We start from the raw sequence: 25518 nt of genomic DNA, 5'->3' as shown, positions 1-25518 counted from the left end.
CTCTCTCCCTCCTACTGTTCCCTCCCCAAGGTAAGCAATATAATACCCGTTATAAATGTGATATCATGCAAAACATATTTCCATATTAGCCATTTTGCTAAAAAGGAAAAAAAAAAGCAAGTTAAAAAATGCTTCAATATGAAGCAAACAATCATTAGGTGCCTGTGTGCCAAGCTCTTTACTAAGTGTTTATTATTTGATCTTTCCAACAACATTGGCAGGTAGGTGCTATTATTATCCTTTGTATGGGGGAAACTGAAACTGGCTCACACAGTGTCTGAAGCTGGATTTGAACACAGCTTTTCCTCATCCCAGGCCAAATTTATTGACTGTACCATCTAGTTGCCTTTAGCAGATTCTCTAGTTACTGATCATGAGTTGTATGCAATAGAGCTATTTTGGTCTGGAATATGCCTATTTTGGCATAAGATCCCTCATGTGTTAACCTAACTGATCTTGTGAATTTGCCCACATGATCACAATAAGCATATTATTGTCAAATTCCCTCCTCATTTGATACTTGATTATAACCCGTGTTATTTCTTGCAACCTCAATAGATAGATACTCTGCAAATAGTTCTGAATATGATGGATGGGTATTGATAGCAAGTCAATATTTTAGTAACCATCAAAATCCAGAAGAGTGTTTTGATTCTTTTCAGCTTCTTAAAACACGGCAAATACAAATGTGATCTTATTTCCATTCTCTAACTCCACCTTTCAAATATCACTCCCCATTTGCATATTTGCCTATAAGATTCTCCTTCTTTTCCTTTACTGCCTGTAATTAGCTGCCTTCAAAGGATCAGATCAAAATGCCATTTCCTACAAGAAGCCTTTCCTGATTTGCTCAGTTGTTAGTGTTCTCCTACTGCACCAAATTTCTTTTTAAACACTATGTTTATGTTTTGTATTTGATTTTCTCTCTAATAAAATATAATCTCACTGTGGGTAGAGATTCTTTCATTTTTGTCTTTATAATTTTGAATCTGTTGAACACAAGGTAGATGCTTAATCCTAATTTAGTCAGTAGAATTATTTGAAAATCTCATTCCTCAAAGTTAAGTATCATAAGGAGTCACCTGTTTCCTGACTACTGGGCTCATTATGCTTGCTAGATTCTCTTGCATTCCTTTTTCTCCTCTTATTTTTCCTTTCTGTTTAATTTGGCCTCTGTTTCCACTTTGCTTTGTATAGTTTCTTTAGTCATGCAGTGACAGGGTTTTAAGAAATGAAAGTCTAGTCTGCCCACACCTCTCTCTTCAGGGCACAGTACTGAGTGAGTGTATGTTAGGGGACAAAAGTGCCTTGACGTCAAAACTGACTTTTAAATCCACCAAAAAGGGCATTCTTTGGATAGCAGTCAATACTGTCACCTTCTTCTTGAGTCAGTTTGCTATTGACCACTGACATCTGCTCTCCCATCTCTGAAATTTCATTTAAAAACCCTAAATGCAGCAGCTGTGTGGAGAGAAAAGTTTCTTAAATACAGACTCCTTTAAAAAAGAAAAAGAAAAAAAGAAAAGAAACAACGAAAAAACCCCAGCCAAATAAGTTGGAACACTCCACCACCTTCCCCAAGCAGCTTTCATGCATTATATTCAAACAAAGCAAAAATAAGAGGGAAAAATACTTTTATGGCAAAGAAACCTGATTATTTGAGATAAAAGAGCCAGAAGGGTGTTTCAGTGAGGTGGGCAACAGTTTTTCTTTTCGAAAAAATAATATTCCCTTTGATTTTAAACCTGCTTTTTGCTGTTATTCTCTTCAGTTATATGAGATAGGCTCTGCAAATTTACTTTCAAAATCCGTATAATCATCTAATCTCAGCCTGTACTGTTTTTCCTACTCTGATACGCAGTGACTTTGGAAACTTTTCTGTTTTGTCATTTTTTCTGAGCATACCCAGTTCTTCCAGTTTCATTCCTTACACTCCATCATGGAGTATTTGTTTACCAAATGTTACTTTTCTTGGAGCAACTCATTTTTTTGTGGATTGCAAATGCAAACGACTGTTTGAAGTTGTCAGACTTCATTTTGTGCATGAATAACACAAATAAGTAGAAAATGACCTAGCTTGTTTTCTTCAGATTTAGATAGAAAAACGGCTTCCGGGCAATGCTGATGCCAATCCTTTCATGCCAAGTTTCAAGTTTCAATGCCAACTGGTTTTTACAGCCAAGTTGTAAACCTTCAGTAAACAGCATTTATAAGAAAAGTGCTGACACAATCTGAACCCCAGCACAAACAGTGCTGCTGTGGATCCCCTCCACGGTTCTAGCAGGAATGAATGGGAGTGGGAAATATGTTGGCTTTTCAGAGTTCTTGCTCTACTGTAGAAAGTGAATCAGTGCTATTTGATTACTAAGGTCCAGGGGGACTCATCTGAGACATTGTGTATTGCCTTTGTCATCACTCCCAAGTGGTCCTGGGCTCAAATGGAAATGGACAGGCTCACTGTCCTGATGCACATAGGCCTTCCAGATAGGCCTAGTGCCCAGCCAGAGAGAGGGTTCATTTGGCAACTCTAAGGCACAGACTCATTGGCATCAGGAAGGAAACTGCTTGAAAACAAAATCTTTTGGATGAGAAATTGAACATTTCATGTTTTTGATCAACCCAATGACAGTGTTTAAAGCAGTGGAAGTCTTGAGTTTGAATCCCTCATAGACATTTAACTAGCTGTGTGATACTTGGCAAATCACTGTCAACTCTCTCAGTTTCAGTTTCTTTATCTGTAGAATGGAGCTAATTTGGGACTATCTCTCAGGGTTGCTGTGAGAATCAAATGAAATAATACCTGTTGCACTTCACAAAGCTTAAAGTGCTACATAAATGTTAACGGGCAACATAGCCTTTTAAAAGGTCATTTTTTCAATGAACAAAAGTTTATTTTTCTCTCTCTTCCACTGCCTTCCCCACCACTAGAGGAAAGAAAACAAAATAAAACAAAACAATCACAAGACCTTTGTTACAAATATATCTAGTCAAGAAAACTGAGTTCCTGTATTGGCAATGTTCAAGCATTAACATATACTTTTCCAAGATGTAGTATTCCTTTCTAATATATATCTCTATTTGTCCTTCCATTCATCTGCCTAGTTATCCATCCATCCATCCATCTATCTGTCTATCTTTCTGTCCAGATTTGTCATTTTTTGTCTAAGGAGGGGACTCCCTCCTAAAAAATCTTCCTTTGCCAATTATCAGATGTCATTTGTTCTTTGACTTATAGTCTTTAAAAAATATTTTCCATGAGGCAGTCACTTGACAATCTAGGTTATTCTGACACTGATTGTGGCCAGAATTTTTTTTTTTTTTTTTTTTTTTTTTTTTTTTTTTTGCCACTTACTCTAGAGAATTACATTCAGTTCAATCAAAAAAAAATCTATCAAATATGTGTGGGGCACTGGTAAAGAACATAGATAGAAAAATAATATAATTTCTGCCCTTAGGGACCTTATATTTTCCTGAGTCATACAATATATTTGCAAGTAAGTCAATGAAAAATACTTAAACACATTTATAAGACAGAGAGGAGGAGAGTATTAAAAATTGGTAATTGGCAAGAAGGAATGGGACCAGGAAAGTCCTTGTGTGGGAAGAGGTGGTGGAGCTGTGCCTAAGGAAACTGGTGATTCTTACAGGTGGGAGGTAAGCAGAGAATTATCTTCTAAACCTGGAGGACCATGTGCAAAAATAGCAGAGGATGTAGGAGATGGAATGTGTGAGCCGTTGGATAATATATTGTTTTGGGCTTGATCTTAATCTTGAGAAAAAAGTCAGCTGCTTCCCTTTTCAAGGGTTTATTTTCAGATCAAGGAAAAATAATAATCAAGAGGTAGGTTAGAGTAACTTAAAAATAAAAAAGAAGGAAAAAAACCCACCAATTCTATTTAGTCATGGTGAGTTGTATAGAATACCTGTAGCTTTGTCACCTAGTGACTTTGGTACCACTGTTTTAAAGCAGCAGATTAAGATTCCACAAACTTTCAGGTTGTTCATTTAGGGATCTTGGAGATCATTTATTGCCACCCCTTCATTTTATAGGTGGGAATAGTGAGACTCAGAGATGTTAAATTATTTTCCTATGGTCACATAGGTGGTAAGCAGACACAGGAAACAAATACAAGACTTCTAACTCTAAATCTAACTTTCTTAGACTACACTGTACTGTTTGATTATGATCACTGTTTAGTTAGTGCTTACTTATTGGACTGAGAGAACCATTTTTTAAGTTTTCAGTTTGGGTACTTGTACCTTGAAAATTGACAAATACTAAATCAGGGCTTGATTCCTTGATGGAGAAAATATTAATAATGCAGATTAAACTTTAAAATGTGTCCTGCATACTTTTTTTTCCCTTAGAGAATTGGTTGTTAAACATTTGCTTGCAGATCACTATCTATAGTCATATGAGTTTAAGAATTTAGTAACTAATCAGAAAATTAGATCCAAGTAGATAAAAAATTGAATGACATGTATATATGTATGTATGTATACACATACACATATCTATCTATCTATATCTATATGTTTTTAATGGAGGAAAGTACACAGAGAAGAAATTTTTTCTACCAGAGGAGACTACTTTGAAATTTACAGTTTCAAAAAAATGCCTGGGACACTGGAAGTTTATATAGAGAGGTAGCTCAATATATACATATAAATGTAGATACATAAATATGTGATAGATAATTTATTAAAAGTTAATGACATACTAGCCTTTGTTTTAAGTTCTGAGGATAAAAATATAAATAATTAGAATACTCCTTATCTTTAAGAAGCTTATATTCTAAAAAAGGGAAAATAATACATATAGAAGAGATAGAAAAGAGTTGGGAGAGGAATAGGTAATGAAGCAAGTAAGGAAAAGAAGGAACACAGAAATACTCATAGATGAAGTATGTCTAAAGACATTCCTAAAATGGTGGACATTGGGAAGACAGAGTTACCTATCAGGAGAATAAGGTTCTACAGAGGAGTTTCCTCAGGGTAGCAATGTAGCAATTGAGGACAAGGAAGAGGTTCAGTGATTTACTCAAAATTATACAGGCATTATAGGTCACAGGCTGGCCAGGGGTCTTTCTTATTCAAGACCAGCACTTTATCTATGATGTTCTTAGTAAATTTATAGCAAAATAATATTGATCCCTTGACTTTTTTTTTTTTTTTTGAATACCAGGCACGATTTGTTAATTTCTTTATTGGCCAGAATTATTCAGATCACAACTCTGTATGTCACTTTGAAGGTTTTTAAAATTCTTTATGATATTTCTCTGCTTATCAGAATGAAAAAGCTCCATCTGGTTACCATTTCTAATTCTTAAAAAGAATTGCATATAATCCCCAAGGTTAGTATACTTAGGAAAAATATGTTTGGGAGCATAGGAAAATGTCTTGGAAAATTTGAAATTCCCTACTTCTTTTTTTAAGTTTAGTCCCCCTGTCTTTGTTCCATGACCATAAAAGTCAAGGAAACTTGTATTTCTTGAAGATACATACATATTTGTGTGTGTATATGTAGACACAACTACTTAGGTCACTAGTATTCTAAAAATATCATTTAATAATATGCATATATACACACATGCATGCATATGCATATGTATTATGATGTAACATAATAAAATATTATAACATAAAACTATCTTATGTGCTATTTCTGCCAAAATTACAATGCTTCCAATATAATACCAGTGACAAAGAGTTTTCAGCTTTTGTCAAGATGCATGACTGTTAAAATCAGAACCAAGCCCTGAGGTGGTAGTTTTAAAAGATGTAGTTATTACTATACTCGGAAGGTTTTTTTATTTTTTTATTTTTATTTTTTTAAACCAGGAGTGATTCCTTTGTTTCTCAATTGTTCAATTTGTACTAGGTCATTGACACATTAAGAGACCCTTGATGTACTCATCCAATAACAAGGAAACATCAAAGTGGATCATGGGCATTGCGACTGCAGCCAAATAGCAGTTCTTTCACATGCCCTTTGCATGGACTCTTGAAGCAGTTAGTCTCCAGAGCTGTTTAAAAACAAGTTCCTGAGGAAAGAAGCCGGAAAGAGGGCCTGAAAACAGTAGTAGGAAATAATCTCTAATGAAACAAAATGTCACCATTCTGTTGGAAAGCTTTCATACATCAAATGCAAGATAAAAGGACAATTTGATTAACTGATGCTGATTCTTTTCTAATATTGTCTTTGAAAAGAAGTTCACAGCCATTAAAAAAAGCTACAAGCTGACCAGAAAGCTTTAGAAGTTGAAGATTGGGCTGAAAGAACATTTACAAGGGCTATCCTCTGTATTATACCCATGCCTTTACAACCTCAAATAAGCGGCATATGGATATCTCAAAGTCAAAAATGCAAGCAGAAGAGGGAGAGAAACTGACCAAAAACTGATTCCCTTTACCTGTGAGAGCTACATTCTAGACTATAAATATAAATACCCTTTCTTGTGTAGGACCAGAGATTTAAATCTTATAAATCGTTCAGTTCATATTTCTTATTTTATTGACGAAAAACTCAAGCCCTGGAAAGTTTAATCAACTTGCTAAACTTCACACAGATCATAAATGCAACTGGGATGTGAATACATGTCCTCTGATTTCAAATCCAAGATTTTAATCAATCATGAAATGCACATCCTTGGAAGAAATTGGGAAGATCTCTGTGTAAACTGATGCAGATCAAAGTGAGCAGGAATGGAAGAACAATGCATATAATAATGATACTCTGTAAACAATTGATTTCAAAACTCCCTTAGCTCACTAGATCTTCCCATCTCTGCATTTTATATGGAGAATGCCTTTTGATTATTGACCATGCATGTTAATGGAGAATTCACATAGGACAACTCCTCACAAAATAGTCAGAGAAAGTGATTCAAGGATACTCTCAAGGTATCTCTTAAAAACTTGAGAATTGATTTTATGACTGGGAGACCCTGGCCCAGGACCATCCAGCATGACATGCCTTCATCAGAGAAGGTGCTGTGTTATATGAGCAAAAGCAGAATGAGCTTAAAAGAAACTAGGACATCCACTTAGAAAGTCTACCCAAATGGTGGACTATTTGTGCTCCATCTGTGGCAGAATGCTCCTAGCTCATATTATTCTGATCTGCCACAGTCAGATACATTGTAAACCTACTCTAACAGTGATATTATTTTGGTCCTTTTAGAGAGGAAAGACAACAACCAACCACTCAAAACCTCAACTGACAAAGGTTAGGCAACAATGTACCTGAGTGTAACTGTATTCTGATGGCCTCTAAGTGTCTGAGAAGATTTCAGAAGTAAAAGATTCAAGCTATTTGTTAATATCTTTCAGTATTTCTAGGAAACAAAATTGATTTGGAGTCCATTTTGTTTGCTGATATAAATTCTTGGACAGAGATTGCTCATTTTCTAGCTATAATTCATATTCTCTGAATGCCCTGGAGAATTCATGACACTCTTCAAATCTCTGTACTCAAAAAGGGATATTATTGGTTAAAATGTTTATTAATCCAATTGTTTTCTATTGCTGATAACTAAGACTATTAATTCTCAAATAGGTCTTGTCACTAAATGGATATAATTGAAAATGCAGCTGATTATGTAATTAATTTGAACTAATTTTCCTATGTCCCCAAACCTGATTCTCCCCTTACCATCTTGAACCTTCCCTTGAAAAAATGTTTAAAAAATAGTTTGATTAAAAACTATCAATCCTCTGAGAAGAACAACTTGTCACAACATTGGATCTAAAGTTAGGAAGACCTAAATTCCGATTTATCTGAGTTGCAATATTTAATTATAAAATGTCATTTAGTTTCTCTCCACCTCAGTTTCCTCATCTTTACAATGAAAGGGGTAGAATTTGTTGGTTTATAAGATCCTTGCCAGTTCTGTAACTGTTACTATACCTATAGCTGATATTGTATACAACATTCTGCCCCTATGGAAACATGTCTTTGGTGAGAGGATGGAGACATGTTTTATTATCTGTACTCTAGGACCAAGTTTGGTTCTTTATGATCATTCAGAGTTCAGCTTTCTTTCAGGATTTTTTTTAACTCATTGCAATCATTGCATACATTGTTGTATATTTATTTCATGATTTCAATTTAAGCATAGATTCCCACATTTCTCTGAATTTCTTACATTAGTCATATCTTACTGTGCAGACTATGTCTTTTGAATTCTGAGTCTCCATGAAGACAGGACTATTGTTGGAAGAACAAAAAATGAAAGCCACAAACTAGCCAAAGCCAATTTTGTATTGTTGTCCAAAGGAAAATAGAGGTGGCCCTCTTAAGTGAAGCTGACCCAGATTAAAATGTAATAAGCAACATTTAGCAAGATAAACAAAGATACAATAGAACATAGAGAGTGTTAAAATGTGGCTTCCTAAATCAATATGGAGCCCTCAAAAAACCTTATGTATAATTTCATGGCTCCTGATTCTATTTGAGATTAACACCATTTACATGACTCTAGAAAATTTGACTCTTTTTTTGTGGAACTGGCTGAAAGGATCAGTTATTTTGTCATTATTCAGGGGGTCTTAATGAGTAGAATATGAAAATATCTACTTCCCTCCCTTCCTTCCCTCCCTCCCTTTCCTTCCTTCCCTCCCTCCCTTTCCTCCATCCCCTCCGTCCCCTCCCTTCCTTCCTTTCCTCCCTTCCTCCCTTCCTCCCTTCCTTCCACAGGTAGAAAAATCAGGAAGACTCATCTAGCCTCAGACACTAAGGAGCTATATGGCAAGATAGTTAATCCTGTTTGCTTCTGTTTCCTCATCTATAAAATGAGCTGAAAAAGAAAATGGCAAATCATTCCAGTATTTTTGCCAAGAACACCCCAAATGGGGTCATGACAAGATGTACACTACTGAATATGATTAAATAACAACAAATACACACATAATTATACTTCCCAAATAAAACAACAAAACAGCAAAAAAAAAAAAAAAAAAAATACACCCCCGGCTTCCAGAACAAAACCAAAAAACAACCTAACACCTTGTGGCTTATTAATTTATTAAAATTATTGAATATTGAAGTATTTCATAGTTTGATTTTTTCCCATTATGCTTTATATGTTGTAAAGTTTCTGAATTTTGTTAGCTGTTGCTCCCACCACACTATAGCTCCTCCATATTCTTTCCATGTTCTCATTATTTTTTCCAAGTCCAGTTCAAGGCTGGCTGTCTCATCTCACACAGTCTGTGTATTCTGTCATGGGATGAAGATTTTAGGGTAGGGTCAGGCTCTTAAGATCAAGAATATTTGATTGAATTCCCCCCTCTGATATCAGAGGGAAAGAAGAAATGTAACAGAACTAAATTTAATATATTCATTATGTTCCTACTGTGTGGCAGACACTGGGCTAAGTGCTTTATAGATATTATTTTGTTTAAGATAACATTTGTATTATGAGATGAGATGTCATAGGCAGGAACATGACAATCAATAAGGGTGCATTGGTCATGAAAGTTCATAGCATTGTATATGTCTAACAGGGCAGAAAAAAAAAAAAAAAGCAATGTCTAAAGCACCTGCCTATAAATAAGATCATATTTATTGACTAGTAGTATACTACAAACTAAAGAGTAAACAGAAATTCCAAACACTAGGAGCCAGTTTTTCTGTTGAGACATTTTGGTGTTTGATAAAAATGTTTGGAATTAGAAGACTTGAATTCAAATGCTATCTCAGACATTTACTTAGTGCATGATTTGGGGTGAGTCACTAATCTTTCTCAAACTCAATTTCTTCATCTACAAAAATTAGAATAACAATAGTACTTACCTCAAAAAGATTTTCTTAATAGATAAAATAAAAAAATGCATGCAAATCACTTAAATTTTAAAATGCAATGTAAAGATCAGGCTTTATTATTATCTGTAGAGATAAAACATATTTGCAAAAGGGTGTAATTGAATTCTATTAGCCAGATGACCTCAAAGGTCTTTTTCAGTTCTATAATTTTACAACTCTATAATAATTGCAGATTTAAACAAATTTATTTTGTCATCAACAACAAATATTTATTAAAGACTTATTGAATGCATGGAGCCATGTTGAACTATTTAATTATGAAGTTATAAAATAAATATAGCTATGAAATTTCCCTAAGCTCTTGCTCCAACCAGAGAAGTACATCAGTAGCAGATGGTCAGAGAAATCTGTTCAATGATGAAAAGCCCTTTTACAATAAGGAACCATTCAGTGACTTTAACCTGCCTTCTGAATTGCTGGGAAAGCAACAATTTAGTTTAGAGTTTTTATTTCCTCTAATGGCAGTTACTTTTGTTACTATTATTGTGCCTGGTATGCCAGGCCTTGACCCTTCCCTGTTTCTGTATAATATGGTGATGATTTTATTTTATTTTATTTTTTAATACAGCAGTGATCGTTTTATGTTTTATAAAGGATTCTTCAGGAAGAATGAAAAACAGCAACAAAGAAATGAAAGGTAATTTTACCATGTTGAACCTCATAAATAAGCTATCCTAATAGGATCTTTATCAGGATGAAGTAAATCCTTTTCATTAGGAGTTTGAATCCCATTTAGAGGCTTTAATTTTTTCCAATTCTGCAATTCAATAGAATAAGCTATTTCCACTTTCCAAAAGAGAACTGGAGAAGCTGCCTGCCAGGGCACAGCTTTCTGGTTTGAGCAGAAAGATTTGAAATCTGGGCCAGTGCAGAGATGATTCTTTCATCTCCCCTAGTAGTTCACAGTTTGAAACATTTGGCCTTAACTTTGCACCTCATCCTAAAAACAGATTTCTAGCTTATGCTCATATACCCAGGGGCCTGCAGCTACTGAAGAAACAGAAGCTTCTAGAGTAGTCAAAGAGACCTCATTAACTGTCCATGTTGTTTTCTGAACTTGTGCTCAAAGATCACCTCACATAAGGCTTTTTGTGCCATCCCTCCCCCTTTCTTTCCTTTTGAAAGTCTTGCAGGAAAGAGTCTAATATACAGTTCTAACCTATCCCAAAGGGACTGGTGATTTGATCTGGAATCAGATCAAGGAATCAAGGCAGCAAATACTTCGAACAAAAATTAATGAAAGGGAGACGAAGATGGAGAAGGGAAGGGATTAGTTTGCTCTTCTTATGGATTACACAAGCATTCCATTATGTTTCTATTGCACAGTAACAAATAGTTAGTACAGACATTGCAACATTGGACTAGTTCAGGTTTAGGTCTCAAATCTAGATTAATGACCTCTCAATCATTCAATTATGGATTATTTTAAAAGAATATCTTTTTCTAAGATAGCTTTTATCTAAGAGTCAACATATTTCTGGACCATTTCCCTCATTTTGGGGGAGGGCTGGATGAATTTTGTGGAAGTGCTGGGGAATATTGAAACCACTTTGAACTGGCTCTGATTGTTAAATTTTCAGTGTGATCATATATAGTTCACATATATAGTTCTGAAAATATAAAAAAAATTGACTAAATTTTTGTTTTGTTGACTACCTAGACTTAAGAAAGTAATGGAGAAACTATGAATGATGTAGATTGAACAGAAATGTATATCATGCATATTATTATTATTATTATTTTCTCAGAAAGCAGATCATTAAACAACAGAAGATCCATTTAGTGAATCTGCTTTGAATCTAGTAGTACCAGGGTTTAAATTGTTTTTTTTTTTTTTTTTTTTTTGATATTGCTGTATTACTCTGGCCATGCCATTGTACCCCTAAGTGTTCTAACCTGCTTTTTAAGACTAAGTTGCCAAGAAGGTCTACAATAGTGTTGATATGGGGACTTTTCTCATTTGGAAGTTCTCTAAATCAATGAAATGGAAGGTTTCTATAACTTTAAAATGTAACCTTTTACTTTGACATATACTCATATGTTTAAGTTATCTTCCCCTGATAAGCTCCATGGGATGAGGGGGAGGAGCCTTTTTTGGGGGGGAAGGGAGATCATATTTCTGGCACCTAGCACAAAACGTATTGATTGGTTGACTCATCAATAAAACTGGAAATATTTATTAATTTTAATATTAGACAAAGCAAAATGTGATCAGAACAATTTGATTTTTTCACTAGAATCATATTACCTATTACCAAACCAAATATAAGTGTTCAATTAATCTACCTATGCAAATGTGTGTGTGTGTGTGTGTGTGTGTGTGTGTGTGTGTGTGTACACACACACATATATAGCTACCATCTATGTATCTATGAATCTATCCTTGTATTGCTGCCTTCTAGAAGCACTGTTACCCTTCTGTCTTTAGCTTAGATCTGATTGATCTACATGGAATGGTCAGAATAAGAATTGCCTTGGATTCTTTGTTATTTATATCACCATAAGACAGATCTTGCCATTGGTCAGATTAACAGTCAAAATACAAACAAGCTTAAAATAAAAAAAAAAATAAAGCTTGCAGATATGAAGAGTCAGATTTTTAACTTTAGGAGAGAAGAAATTACAATTTTGAGAAAGCAATCACAATCTGACATATCCAGATACAATATGCATTAATAAAAGAAGTAGAAATGATGATCTCAGATTCAGTTTTGATGATATAAGGCTCCATGCCATTGGGTTATTTTAGAGTAGCCCATAAACTTGCACATAACAAATCCCTACTTTTGGGAAAACCAATAACTATGAAATCTTAGACCTTTGGTTAAGCAGGAAAATAACAAAAAATAGTAAGCAGTTGATTAAACTCTAGTTATTGCAATGTATACTAGACCTTTATAATATTCTTATTTCTTAAATCACTGGTGGTATTTTCTCTAGTTTATCTTCTTGTTTTTTGTAAAAATTCTTTTTTTCTGGTATTTTTGATAGTTTCTTCCACTGGATATATTTTCTTAGTTAATTATATTTAAAATATATATTTTTAATATCAGAAAAAATTTTTGTTTTGTTTTGTTTTGTTTTGGAGATAAAATGAGAGAATTCAATTTCCTTGTGATGAAATGGGAAATATTTTTAAGATAATCAAAATGGAAAGAAAATGTGTAAAAATAAAAGAGAACACTCATAACTGAGTACCATAATCTAAATTTGGCCAACTCTCAACCTGAGTGTAGCATACAAACTACAAACAAAAACCTTTAAATATTTATTGACATTCAAGTAAGATTGACCAAAGAAAAGCAAAGGGTTAAGTGTCAACAAAGCATTTCTAAAATATCACTAATATATTTTTAGAAAAGTTATTTTCAGGAATATGGAAATTGAACTCACACTCCCTTATATTTTATTGAGCAGCAAAGTAGTGGTTCCAATTATAGATTTAAACTCAAAGGCTTTTGACTCCAATTCTAGCTTTGCAGCTAGCAGTCTAAAGTCTCTGTCACTAAGTGATTGTTTTCTCATCTATAGAATAACAATCAATATTGACACAACAGAATGACTGTTAATGTTTTGACCATATTAAATGTTAAGTTTTGTTCACCTAATCCACTTGTGTGGAGAGCAGTTCTTCCCAGTGCAAAAAGTAATAAACATTCAAAGGCCAACCCTTCTTTTCACCCTTCTCCTAAAGAAAGGAAAAAAATGGTTGAATAGGGAAACTAAAGTCATTCAGATTAAATTGGAGTGGAGAGGACTAGTTCAACAATATGCAATTATTTGAAGATCTCATTTGTTCAGAACTTGAAATAAAAAAGGTTCAGAAATCCTTGTGGGATAATTTTAAAGTGTCTCTAATATTAGGGAGAGTGTTTTCTTTGGCTGTTGAACTTCAAATCACAGGTTCTCTGGTTGTACTCCTTTTCCTATTGCTTCTATTCCTGCAATGCACTGTTTGTTCCATAAAGATGCCAATAATAATTCACACTGAACCTTTCCCTTGGGGGTCTTTGAGCAATTTTAGAAACATGTTTCATCCTCACTTTTTATGAATGTGGAAATGGAGACAAAGAAATTCCTCAAGGACAACAGAGAAATCTGCAGCAAGATTGGCAAAGGAAGTTATAACCCCAACCTCTTTGTCCTCTGTTCTATTACAACATGCGTTTTCTTTGACTAGTGAGATCATGGGACAGAATAAGAGTTTCTCTTTTTCTTCACGAACAACTTGTAGCAACTGACTAATATATAATGAAACATAACTTAAAACTTTTGGTTTATAAAAGGATTATGTTGCTAGTCTATTTTTAAAAAATTTAACTTAAAACATTAAAAAATAAGCATTTCTATATACAAGTACCAGAATCCTAAGAGGATTCTATATAAAACTTCAAATATCCATTTTATCCCTCTTGCATTTAAACATTATGTATAAGATATGTACTTGTGTATATATGTTGTATGTTTATATCGATACACATATATATTTTCATCTTATTTTCAAAATTGTTCTGCCTGACTATGCTTCCTTCTGAACTCCATTCTTTTCTGTACATTTAAAAAAACTATTTTAGCGGCCTTTTTAAAGGGGGGAATCACTGCTGCTAATCTAAACTTCATTCCAACTATTTCTAATTGAAGTTTTTGCTGAAGTAGGTGTTGGGGATATGTAAAGACAGCCATTTTGGGAAAAAAAACTTTGTTAATGTATTGTCTTCTCTTTATTTTTTCTTGAATACTTTAGTACTATAATTTTATCATCTTGATACACATCACAATCCACCCATACCTTCTCATCACGTGGGACTTTGTTTACCTGTCTTCCTATTAATCTCCCAAAGTGCTACTTTGCTTGAGTGCGCCATTGATATTGCATTGATTCTAATGGATTATGAGTTGTCTGGTTATTTCATGTTCTGTGTCCCCGATACCCTTTTTTGGTCATATAAGATGACATATTTTATGCCATCTCTGGGGGATCCTTTATTGGCAATGTGTTATATAGCCTACTCATACCCATCATGTATATTTACTTTGCCCTACAACTTAATTTCTTTTAAAAAATTTGGTATTCTTTAATTGGACGCCTTTTCCTTCCATAGAAGGAAATTACTGTTTTAAAAAGATTAGTATTTTTTCAGGGATAAACTTGGGATTGTTAAAAGTATCAGGAAATTTCCTCAAAACAATCCAATATTTCTTCTTATCATTCGATTCTGCATACATTTTATTTTCAATGTCATTTTTAGTGACACTTTCAGTATCAATACAAATGAATGGATTGTCCAACAAAACACTCTAACTTCAATTATAGAAAGACTATATCTAATTAATTGTTTCCTGTGAATAATAATATAATAGCTAGCATTTATATGGTACTTTAAGGTTTGCAAAAAACTTTATTTATGTTCTATAACTTAATCCTTGCAACAACCTTGATAGAAAAGCACTATTATTTCCCTGAATTTACAGAGGAAGAAGACAAGAGAAGAAGAGGTTAGTTGGCTTGTCCATGGGAATAGAGCTAGTAGATACTGGATGTTGGACTTCAATTGAGGTCTTAGTGCTTGCATGTACTCTATGCATGACATCATTTAGCTGCCTCTGAAGTGAACTCTTAAGTAATCATACATCTTTTTTAGGAGATTCTGAATTATTCTGTTTTGATGCAGTCAGCACAATGTCATTTGCAAACAGGAATGTTGGGAGGACTTCATTATCCATACCATATCCTGCTGTAATTTAAACTCTACATTGAGTCTCCATGACAATGGCAAAAACTTTTGGAGATACATCTTAGTGCTATATAACTCACTAGATATTGGTGATCTTTTTAACTTATAATTGTTTTGGTGACAAGTTCTCAGGAGCATTCTTCATATAATGTATTATTAATTTTCTCTTAAAAAACACAACAAATGAAAACTGGAAAAATGTGTTCTCCTTACCTCTTCCTCAGAACACCTCCATCTTCTTCCTCCAACTAATCTGTTGAACTGAACTGAAATTAAAAACAAATTCAGTTCAGCTGCTACAAGTAAAAAAAAAAAAAAAAAAAAAAACAAAACAAAACAATGAGAGAAGATTTCATCATTGTATTATCACTTTCTTCCCCAAATAGTTTCATATTATATGCAAACAATAGATCACTCAGGTCAGTAGTCTAGAGGAAGACCAATGAAGACCTGTGAACTTCTCCTGCCAGTCACAGTGACAAAATTGGAAAGGAGACAAAGCAAATCATTATGACAGAACCAATCCTACACCTTCCAGATTTGACTAATGTTTCCTTTATAATCCTAATCATTCTTACCACACTTACTACTTACTTATGCACTTACTCATACTACTTCCTTACCTTCTATAGCTTACTAAATGCTTTATTACCCCTATGCTAAGTTCATATCACTCTTGCCACAGCATTCCTGTCTTCTTACAAAATTATAAAGATATGTAAATATCTATTTACCATGAGTTGGATGTCAGCTGGGATTCGCAAAACTCAGTTGAGTAGACAAAAGGCTATGACTAGAAAGACGTTGACTACTGGCCCAGGGACAGACTGTGATTTCTATCATGGGCCAAACAAATCGGCTTCATAGAGGTCTACATCAATATACTGACTACAGTGATCCATGAAATGTGGTCCTAAGTCCTCTGTAGTCACGTTTTCTTCTGCAGTGACTGAAGTACAAGAAAATAGTGGTGGGGGGGGTATTAAGAATCCTACTTTGTAAATAGTCTCAAAACATTCAAGTAATTTTTGGACCTACAAACACAAGATCTTTGTCTACTGACCAAGTTGCTATTACTATTAGCATACTTGCAGAGGAAAGTCTATAATAGGTAGATGACTAGTATAATATGAAGGATTAGTAAAAGAACATGGAAAAAAAGAAACATAGAGTATGAGAAGGCAAATTTTGGGTGTTGTCTAACTTTGGAGGGAATTTCCCCACTGTTATAATCATAAATCCATTTAAATATCTGTATTGTCTATCTGTCTATCTGCGTGTTAATTTAGACAACTTGATTGTAATGATTCAAGAACTTGTTACCTTATTGGTAGAATTACTTTAATCAATAAAGGATACAAACTCTATAGGCATATAAAGATAATATTGGGGAATTACTATAACAAAAATGTCACCCCTAGGGTTGAAATGGTGATAGCTATTCAAACTTAACTAGACAAGTCCTTGAACAAGAACTAATATTGGTGTCCATCACTGAGCATCACATCATCTGAAGTGTTTCCAGATTGATAGAGTTTGATAGAAGTTACACACTTACATGCAGGTGGTATAGCTTTGAAAACCCAGGATCATTTTCAAATTACAATAAGAGTATCACATGTGCATGTGCTCATATTCATATGTACTTATATGTCATATATATTCAATAATATATGTTTCTTCTAATTAAATTTAAATAGGCCCCATATAACTTTTTGAAATAGTTATTTAAATAGGTTTTTATTGGAACTGATTTTTGTAGGCTAAGCTTTTATGTTAGGTTGATACTATCTCAAAATTTCTAGTTTATAATAATTAAGAAGATGGGAAGGTAGTAGTTTAGAAGACTTAATTATACCCCTGAATTGCTTGTAATGTTCCCTCCAATCAGTATTGGTGAGAATAAATGTATAATTCCTCTTTTTAAAATTTATAGTTCCTTAAGGAGATGTTATTTTATCAATATTAATTAATTTTCTAGCCTTCATATTTTTATTTAGACTTTAAAATGCCTTAATTGCCTTAAAAAATCTCAGCAAGCTTCTGTGACATTTTAAGATGAGTACTACTGGTCTTTGCATAGGAAAAATAGAACTTGAGTTTTGGCTCAAACTTATTATTTGTATCACCCTGAAAGAATCATTTCATCTTTGAGAAACTCAGTTTTCACATTTGTGAAATGGCAAGAATACTACTCTTATGTACCTTACAGAACTAATGTAAAGTGGTAAGCCTTAATTCACTATCTATTTGAATATGAGAAGTATTTCATCCATGTCTGTGTTGCTCTTAATGGTGCAATTTTGAACCACTTCACACTTTAATCTATAATTATAAATAGAACTGCTTTGGCAAAAAAAAAAAATGACAAATTACTACCTTCTATCCACCTCTCTGATGATGAGCCTCTGAGCTGAGCTGATCTTTAGAGGACAACATACCATTTATTACTGATCTGAGATCTTTCTCAAAGCATCTCCAGCTTGCTAGGATTTGTGCTCAGGAACCTTGGCCTTCAAGTACCCAGGATCACATCTGTGCCAGAATGAGAGATTAGAACAAAATTTTAGTGGAAGATAGCACCATAAAATTTTGGGCTATTATTAACTTGGCTCCTGTGTTTTCTTTTTCCTAATGCCCCATTTCCTTCTATTCCCAGGCATAAATATGTTCCATCAAGATATTAATATTTCTCTTTAGTTAAATGCCAGTAGCAAGTCTATGTAAGTATTCTTAGTTGAAAATACTTAAAATCCTATCAGGAAGAAAAAACAAAAAGATAAACTTTATAACATAAGAAAAAGAAAGCACCATGTATTAGAAGAAGGAGGAATACAAGGAGGATAAACCTCTTGAAAAATTATGATAAATATATAAAGTTCTGCTTCTTTGTTAAGTCATGATAAGTATTAGAGGGCTTCTAGGATATACACAGTAGGAATTAGTTAGATGCTTGACTGACAGCCATCTGTTGAACACCATCACCACTTTCTGTAAGGCTCTCTTAGTCTGCATTTTAAGGGCTGCTGAAAAAGGTTCTCTAACATGGAAGGGGGCTTATCTCAAAATAGAATGTAGTCTTAGTTCTGGAGACAGAAAATAAATACTCGTTGAATCTAAAATCATTTGTTTTCTCTATAAAAGTAAAACAAGGTGTGGGTGATCTGCCACATCCTCCTTGAGTGCAAACCACTTCCTGGGTGAGCACATTTTATAGAACCATAGCATTTTAGAGCTGGAGAGATCTTAGATATAAACTAGTTCAACGGTCTCATTTTCCATATGAGGAAATCAGGAAACAGAGAGGTCAAGAAACTTCTCTGAAGACCTTCAGTTTGAGACTGCCAGAGACAAGATTATAACTTTGACTGAAAACTTTGAAAGTGATTTTTCACTCTATTAAATGGAATACTGAAGTTAGGAGATGTAGTCACATAGCAAATCTATCATGTAAGTGAAACTAAAACCCAAGTACTCACAGGTCATCAGTTCAATGATCTTTTCACAAATTGTGCTTCTAAATGGACAGACTTTAGTCAATTAGTTTTACTGCAAGTGGAAACCTGACATAAAAGTATTAATCATTTGATTTGGATTTGCCTTTTTTGTTTAACTTTTCATTAGAATTTAACTTAGGGATGAGAATGGAGATAGTGGCAGTAAAAAAAAAAAAAAAAAGAATTAGTGCCTCATGTTCTTATGTTCCCTTTCCCCAATTCATACTTAGGACAGGGGTATTCATCTTTCCAAAGAGAGTCCACAGACTAGTATCACCATTCCTTGTGCCTCATGGTCTGCTGGTCCTTTCACTGTGGGGACTGGGATATCAGGTTGATCCTGAGATAAAGAACAAGGTTGCTGAAAGATTGAGTGAAAGGAAGCTAAAAAAGTTGGACTGCTCCTTTTAAGGTTGGTCTATACCTTGCTAACCCTTTCATTATTTGCAAGTACTATTATTCCACTTCCTGTTCCTCATGGAAATTCTTTGTTAGGTCTTTGCCCTGATCAATAAACAAGAGGGAAAAAAATAAGAAAGGGAAGGGAAAGGATGAGGCAGGGAAAGAAAAGGAAGAGAAGAGAAAAAGAAAAGATGAATTTAAGGGAGGAGGGTAACCTTGAAAAAGAAAATGTGAATGAAAGAAAACCAATCTTGACAGGATGAATAGGATTGGTTCAAGTTGAAGGTTGTGGGTGTGGAGACTGATGACTTGGAAGATGACTTACAAAAATATTTTTAATGCTTATGTAACCATCGCTGCTTGAAAAGGCAGGTATAACAGAGGGCTATTTGTGGAATTTATTTTCAAGTCTTAACCATCCTTTCTAAGTATTTCACTTTATTGAAGAAAATGCATTATGTCCTAGTTCATATGTGGAAGAATCGACTGTATTTGGTCTTAGGAAGTTGTTAATTACTGATAAAGCTTCCTAGACTTCAGTTCAGGATTGTTGTTTGTCTTTTGTTCTCAAAGAGAATCATGACATCAGGGAGATGATGCCATGACATGCAAGTGAATCTAAGTGAGGGAGGGCTATGCAAGGTCACCTGCCTCACTTTACCCTTCAGAGTTATCAAACAGGTCAGTTTGCCATAATATTAGGTCTTAAAAGATACTTAACAAGAAGAAAAGTCCTCACTCTTAAGCAAGAAAGGAGAGAAGAAAGGAAGGAAGGAAAGCAGGGAGGGGGAGAGGAATAATAAAAGGAAAGAAGAAAGGAAGGAGGGAAAGGAAGGAAGGAAAGGACAGAAAAAAGGAAGTATTTTCAAAGTACCTATATGTGCCACTATGGCGCTGTTTTAGAAATATATCCTCATTTGATCCCTGTCTTGTTAGGTGGATTCTATTATCATCCCCATTTTATAGCAGCATACAAAAATTAAGTGATTTATTTGGGGTCACACAGATAGCATCGGAAGTTAGATTTGAATTTCATTTTTCCTGACTTTAAGACCACCTCTCTATTCATTGTGCCAGACTCGACTTGTTTCTCTCTGTATCTATGTCCCAAGGAAGGCTGGGGGCATCGGTGCCACGTTGATGAGCATTTGGCTGAAGACAAAATGGAACCAGTAAAAGAAGTGATATTGACACAAGAATATACTATGGACCATCTAGATAGAAAGAGAAAGTAAATAATGCATTTGAGAAACAAGTCAAGTCTGACAACAGGCCTAAGAGGACTTCCAGTTTTCTGACATCTACAACTCACTTTCTCTGATAAAAGTAAAACAATGATTTAAAAAAAAAAGTTGGAGGAAGGAACACTAATGGAAGGGCTATTTTGGACCTAAATATGACTAAAAAGGATGATTAAAGTACAGATAATGGGAACTTTTCATGAAGGTGTCTAACAGTGTCTCAGAATTCAAAGAGAAACATGGGGATAGGGTGGGATACAACTTATGCCTTATAGCAAAGAGATACAGTTTGAAATTCAGGCAGCTGTGCTTAATTTGTGAAAGCACTGGCATCATTGTGTCTGGGGGAGGGGAGGTCAAAATGCTCTCATTCATCTGGGAAGAACATTCCATTTCCAATAACTTTGATCCCAAATCAGAAGGCTCATCAGAGGGAATATTCTGAGCATCTTGATTATTATTGTTATTTTTAGAGTACTGTAAACATGCCAGATGCTTCAAAAACCAAGAAACACAAACATAAGAGCCATTCCCTGGGGAACTGGTGATCAAAACCTAAAGCATGAAATTGTAAAGTGTTAAGTCAACCTTGTATGAGGGATGCATGGATCATGCTTTTAACCTTTTCCCCCTGCTGTAAATTGAGTCTGACACATGACTCTTATCCTTTCCGGAAACAAATTCCAAAACCCATCATGGACTATATTTATCCTACATGAAAATCTTTAGAAATATACCTCCCCCTTCTATACAAATAACACAAGATAATTGATTTTCCCCACTTTAAACATTGTTCTTATACCAATCTCTTGAAGTTACTTTGACGTTCACTTAGAAATTAATCTATCCTTGTAATAGATGACCTATATATGTTGAACTTACAACTTAATATGTAACTGGAAGGAAGTAAAGGAATGAAAGCTGATTCAGACTTCCCTCTGTGAGAAGGCATAGCCTCCCTTGCAAAAATTCCTGTTCACCCTTCAACAAAATCACCATTCTCATGGATTGACAGAGTTTGGTGTATTTAGAGGTAGGGACCACAACAGTTGATCCTGGTCCATATTCTCCTAGGACACAGTTTAGGAAAACAAATGTGAGAGGGATAGTTTAATATGGAATTAGAACCTAAGTATTTGGTTAATTAATATCTTATGCAAAGCACACAGAGTAGCTTTTGACAGAGGAAAAATCCAAATGGCAATATAATATTTGCATTTCTGAAATCTGGTCCAGCAGTTTGTGAAATCACAACTGCTCCTTTTCATTTGTTTGAAGGTTGCCAAGAAGCTTTTGATACTTGACCCGTTAGGAAGGACACACACATGAATGAATAGCAAAACAAAACAAAACAGATTAAAACCAGGCGGCTTATCTGGCTGCCTCTCAACACTAATGGACCAATACCAATGCCACAGTTAGTCTACCACCTCTCACTGATGGACACTGCTGTTAGCCTTTGTTTTTTCTCAGCATTTTCAGTTACTGTTATTTAAGTCTAAGGCATTAGGCTAGAAATATTTGAAGCAGGATTATCATGACCTCTAAAGGACTGTTGAGCAAGGAAAGAAGCCCTATCTAATTTGAGCTTAGGCTCTACCAAACTGTTTCCAATGGGTATTCACTCTATTTACAAGAAAGTTATGGTTCAGGTGGGCCTAAATGCATTCCTTTGAGCCTAGGAAGAGCTTCAGAGATTTTTAATTCTGACGATCTTACATTTGATCTTGACATGCTGTTAGGTGAACAACCTTTAGAAAATGTTCATTAGTATGTATGTGGACAAGCTCTCTGGACTGGTATTACGTGCATGTGTATGTGTGTTTGTGTGTGTGTGTATTGTGCATATATATATATATGTATATGTGTGTGTATAAATGTAATCAATGTGTGATCTCTTTATACTCATCTTTATGTATGATACATTCATATGGATGGAAATGAATTGTAAATATTATTTAATACGTCAGGTATGATACTAAGTACTGGGGATAAAAATGCAAAAGTAAGATAGTCTCTGTCCTCAAAAAGCTTACATTGTAATAAAAGAGGCAGTGCATACAGAAAAATGATAGGTAAAGAAGAGTGTTTTGGTTTGAGAATTTACTGAGATGATGAATTATAGACTTGCCAAAAGAAGTGGAAAGTGGAGGTGAGGGGGACTACATGGTTAGTAAATAACCAGGACAAGGATGAAGAGGCAAGGTCAGATAGAGTACAAAGCCACATGGCTTAGGTCCTCCAAGGTATGGCCTCTAGTTAGAAAGGAAAGGCAAAACCAGTAGCAAAGTAGTACAAAAGAGGAAAATGGCCTACGATAAATGAGTACTCCAATGAAGCTACACTCCAATGAAGCTAATTTTAAGAGCTTGAGGTGGTTTGAGTTTGGTTACTTTATGAATACATTGGCAAAGCATAAACTGTAAGTGAATAAATGTTTACTGAACTTCAGGAAATATATAGATATAGAAATAGATACACACATAATTATAGACAGGCTATCTTTACATTATCTCTACAAACATTCGAAGTTGTTTTTTAAACTACATTCATACAAACAAGAACTTGGGAACTGAACAGCTTAAATATAAATGGAGTATAACAAATACACATATAAACATATAATATTCTGTATAAAGTTAAATAGAACATATAAATATACATAGATACATATGTTCTGGATAGAAACTACAAATGGTCAATGAACAGCACTCGGAATTGAAGAGGAAAGAAAGAATAGGTTGCATTGAGTTTAGAAAATTATTCTTTTAATGATTCCAAGCAGCTTTTTGAAATCAAAACCTATCTTCCCCATGGTGCTGTTGTTCCATTATTATTATTATAAAACTACAAAATCATAGGATGTCAATTTCCCTGAAAGACTTAATTTGGGGATTATCCAAAGGGTAATGGAGAGACATGAAGGGCATGAATATGATGCAGGAATTATAAATAAAAAGTATTTTTAAAAAATATCATCAAAGAAATATATGATTCAGAAAAAAATTAGTTGGACTAATAATGTGTTGGAGGCAAGAAATAACAAATGGACATCTTACTTGTATCATTAATATTCCCATTATACCCAGTGAAAACAAGGAAGGCCCCTACAGTATCTTGTATGGACCCCACTGACAAACTATCGAGATGTCAGGGATACAAGATTGACAAGGATAGATGGATTGCACTTTCCATCATTGAAAGAATATCTACAACATTGAGATCACAGATCCATAGGGGTATTAATTACACAACTCCTAAGGCTAAGATTCTTTCCTTATGTATTGCATTCCTTTTACTACAGAGCATTGTTTTCTTTTAGTCAAATGAGAGAAACTCTTGAGTTGTTTATTAATTTAAAAAAAAAATTTTTGGCTTCCCTTACTATATTCCTCTTGGAGAGAGCTCCAAAGTGACTGTGAGCATATTGGCAAATGTATGTTGCTTATTACCAAGGAGAAAAAGTAACCAGAGAAAAAGTCTATAAAAAAAGAAGAGATAGGAAAGAGAAAAGAGAGAATTCATAAAATGCAATGGTGTTGTTTGTGTTTTTATGTTCATGTATTCACTAATTCTGTTCATTTTTGAGCACACTTTCATATCACATACAAATGACTTTTAAAAAAATAAATTCAGAATTTGAGGTACAGCTAGATTTCTTTTTAAACACCTTCTGAAGGAGGAACACAGTAGTGCTTTTTGCTTGTTACAACTTCCTACTGTTAGTGATGCATACATCTTAACACAGTATAAACAGGGTGCCATAGACAGAGGTGAACTATTTCACTTTTCCCCCATAGGCTCTTGTTGCTGCCTTGATTCGATTGTCAAGGCCCTGGTGCATTTCATGTTAGGGCTTTTCCCCTATGAGACACTGCCCATAAGAAACAGAGGCCATCTGGAACTCTGGATAGTGTTTTCATGATATGGCTGAAACTTTTAGTACATCCTTATATGCGGCAAAGATATTACAGATGGTATGTTGCTACAGTACAGCTGGTTTTCATTAAAAAAGAAATCGTTAACATTAATTTTATCATCGTGGGTTTATTTCCATATGATACTGCATTTAAGTAATAAGAACACATCCCAGCTTACCATAATAAAGTCAGCTGACCAATTGCACCTCCTGCAAATTTCTTGGTCTCTAGAGAACATGTTTGGCTTCTGTGACTGAGCTGAGCTTATAAATGGAGGGGGAAGGGGTAGTTAAAAAGTACAGCTAGCATTTCCTCACATATATGATTTCCCCCTTTTTATTACATTACATTGCCAGTCTATAAGCTAACCAAGCAAACCCAAACATTGGCTGTTAGAACTACAATGTAAACAAAGTTGTGTCCTCTTAAGATTTTTCCTGTTGTACAGAATCAAGGAAGGATGTTATCTGCAGCTTTCCCTATAAGGAGACCAGTGTGCAAGTCCATTTTATAAAGGACTATGGTATTCTATGTCCTATACCACTTCTTGGTTCCCTTCCCAATTCCCTACAGATGAACCAATACATTTTTAAAAGAGACCTAAGAGAAAATAATATTTAAAACTCCTGAATTAGTATGTAATAGCTATTATTTTGCCTCTGCTGAACTGGGAATTGTTTTCTGGACCACCCTAAATAGTAGTTGGAGTTTTATTCTTCTAATTAGATTAATTTTTTTGCATGCGATGACTAACTAGGTTTCTGTTCTAGCTGCATGATTAAAGAATGCTTACTGGACCACAAGTGGTTTCCTTCTTAACAGCTTTCTAGTTCAGTTGAAATGTAACAGGTGATTTCTAAGGGTAACCAAAAATCATTTCAAGTCTTGGCACAATGC

At 34.5% G+C, this 25518-nt stretch overlaps 1 long non-coding RNA gene across 1 annotated transcript in view; it reads left to right on the top strand.

The window, feature by feature from the left end:
- LOC141542613 (uncharacterized) overlaps nucleotides 1–25518 on the top strand; it is a 221677-nt gene that overhangs the window by 187989 nt on the left and 8170 nt on the right. The window contains exon 2 of the long non-coding RNA XR_012482217.1: nucleotides 10395–10463. This is a non-coding gene — a long non-coding RNA (uncharacterized LOC141542613). The remainder of the gene's footprint in view (nucleotides 1–10394; nucleotides 10464–25518) is intronic.

This window comes from Sminthopsis crassicaudata, chromosome 5 (assembly GCF_048593235.1).
Source record: "Sminthopsis crassicaudata isolate SCR6 chromosome 5, ASM4859323v1, whole genome shotgun sequence".
Lineage (NCBI taxonomy): Eukaryota > Metazoa > Chordata > Mammalia > Dasyuromorphia > Dasyuridae > Sminthopsis > Sminthopsis crassicaudata.
Note: the sequence above shows the minus strand (reverse complement) of the source record. Positions and strands in the feature narration are given on the sequence as shown.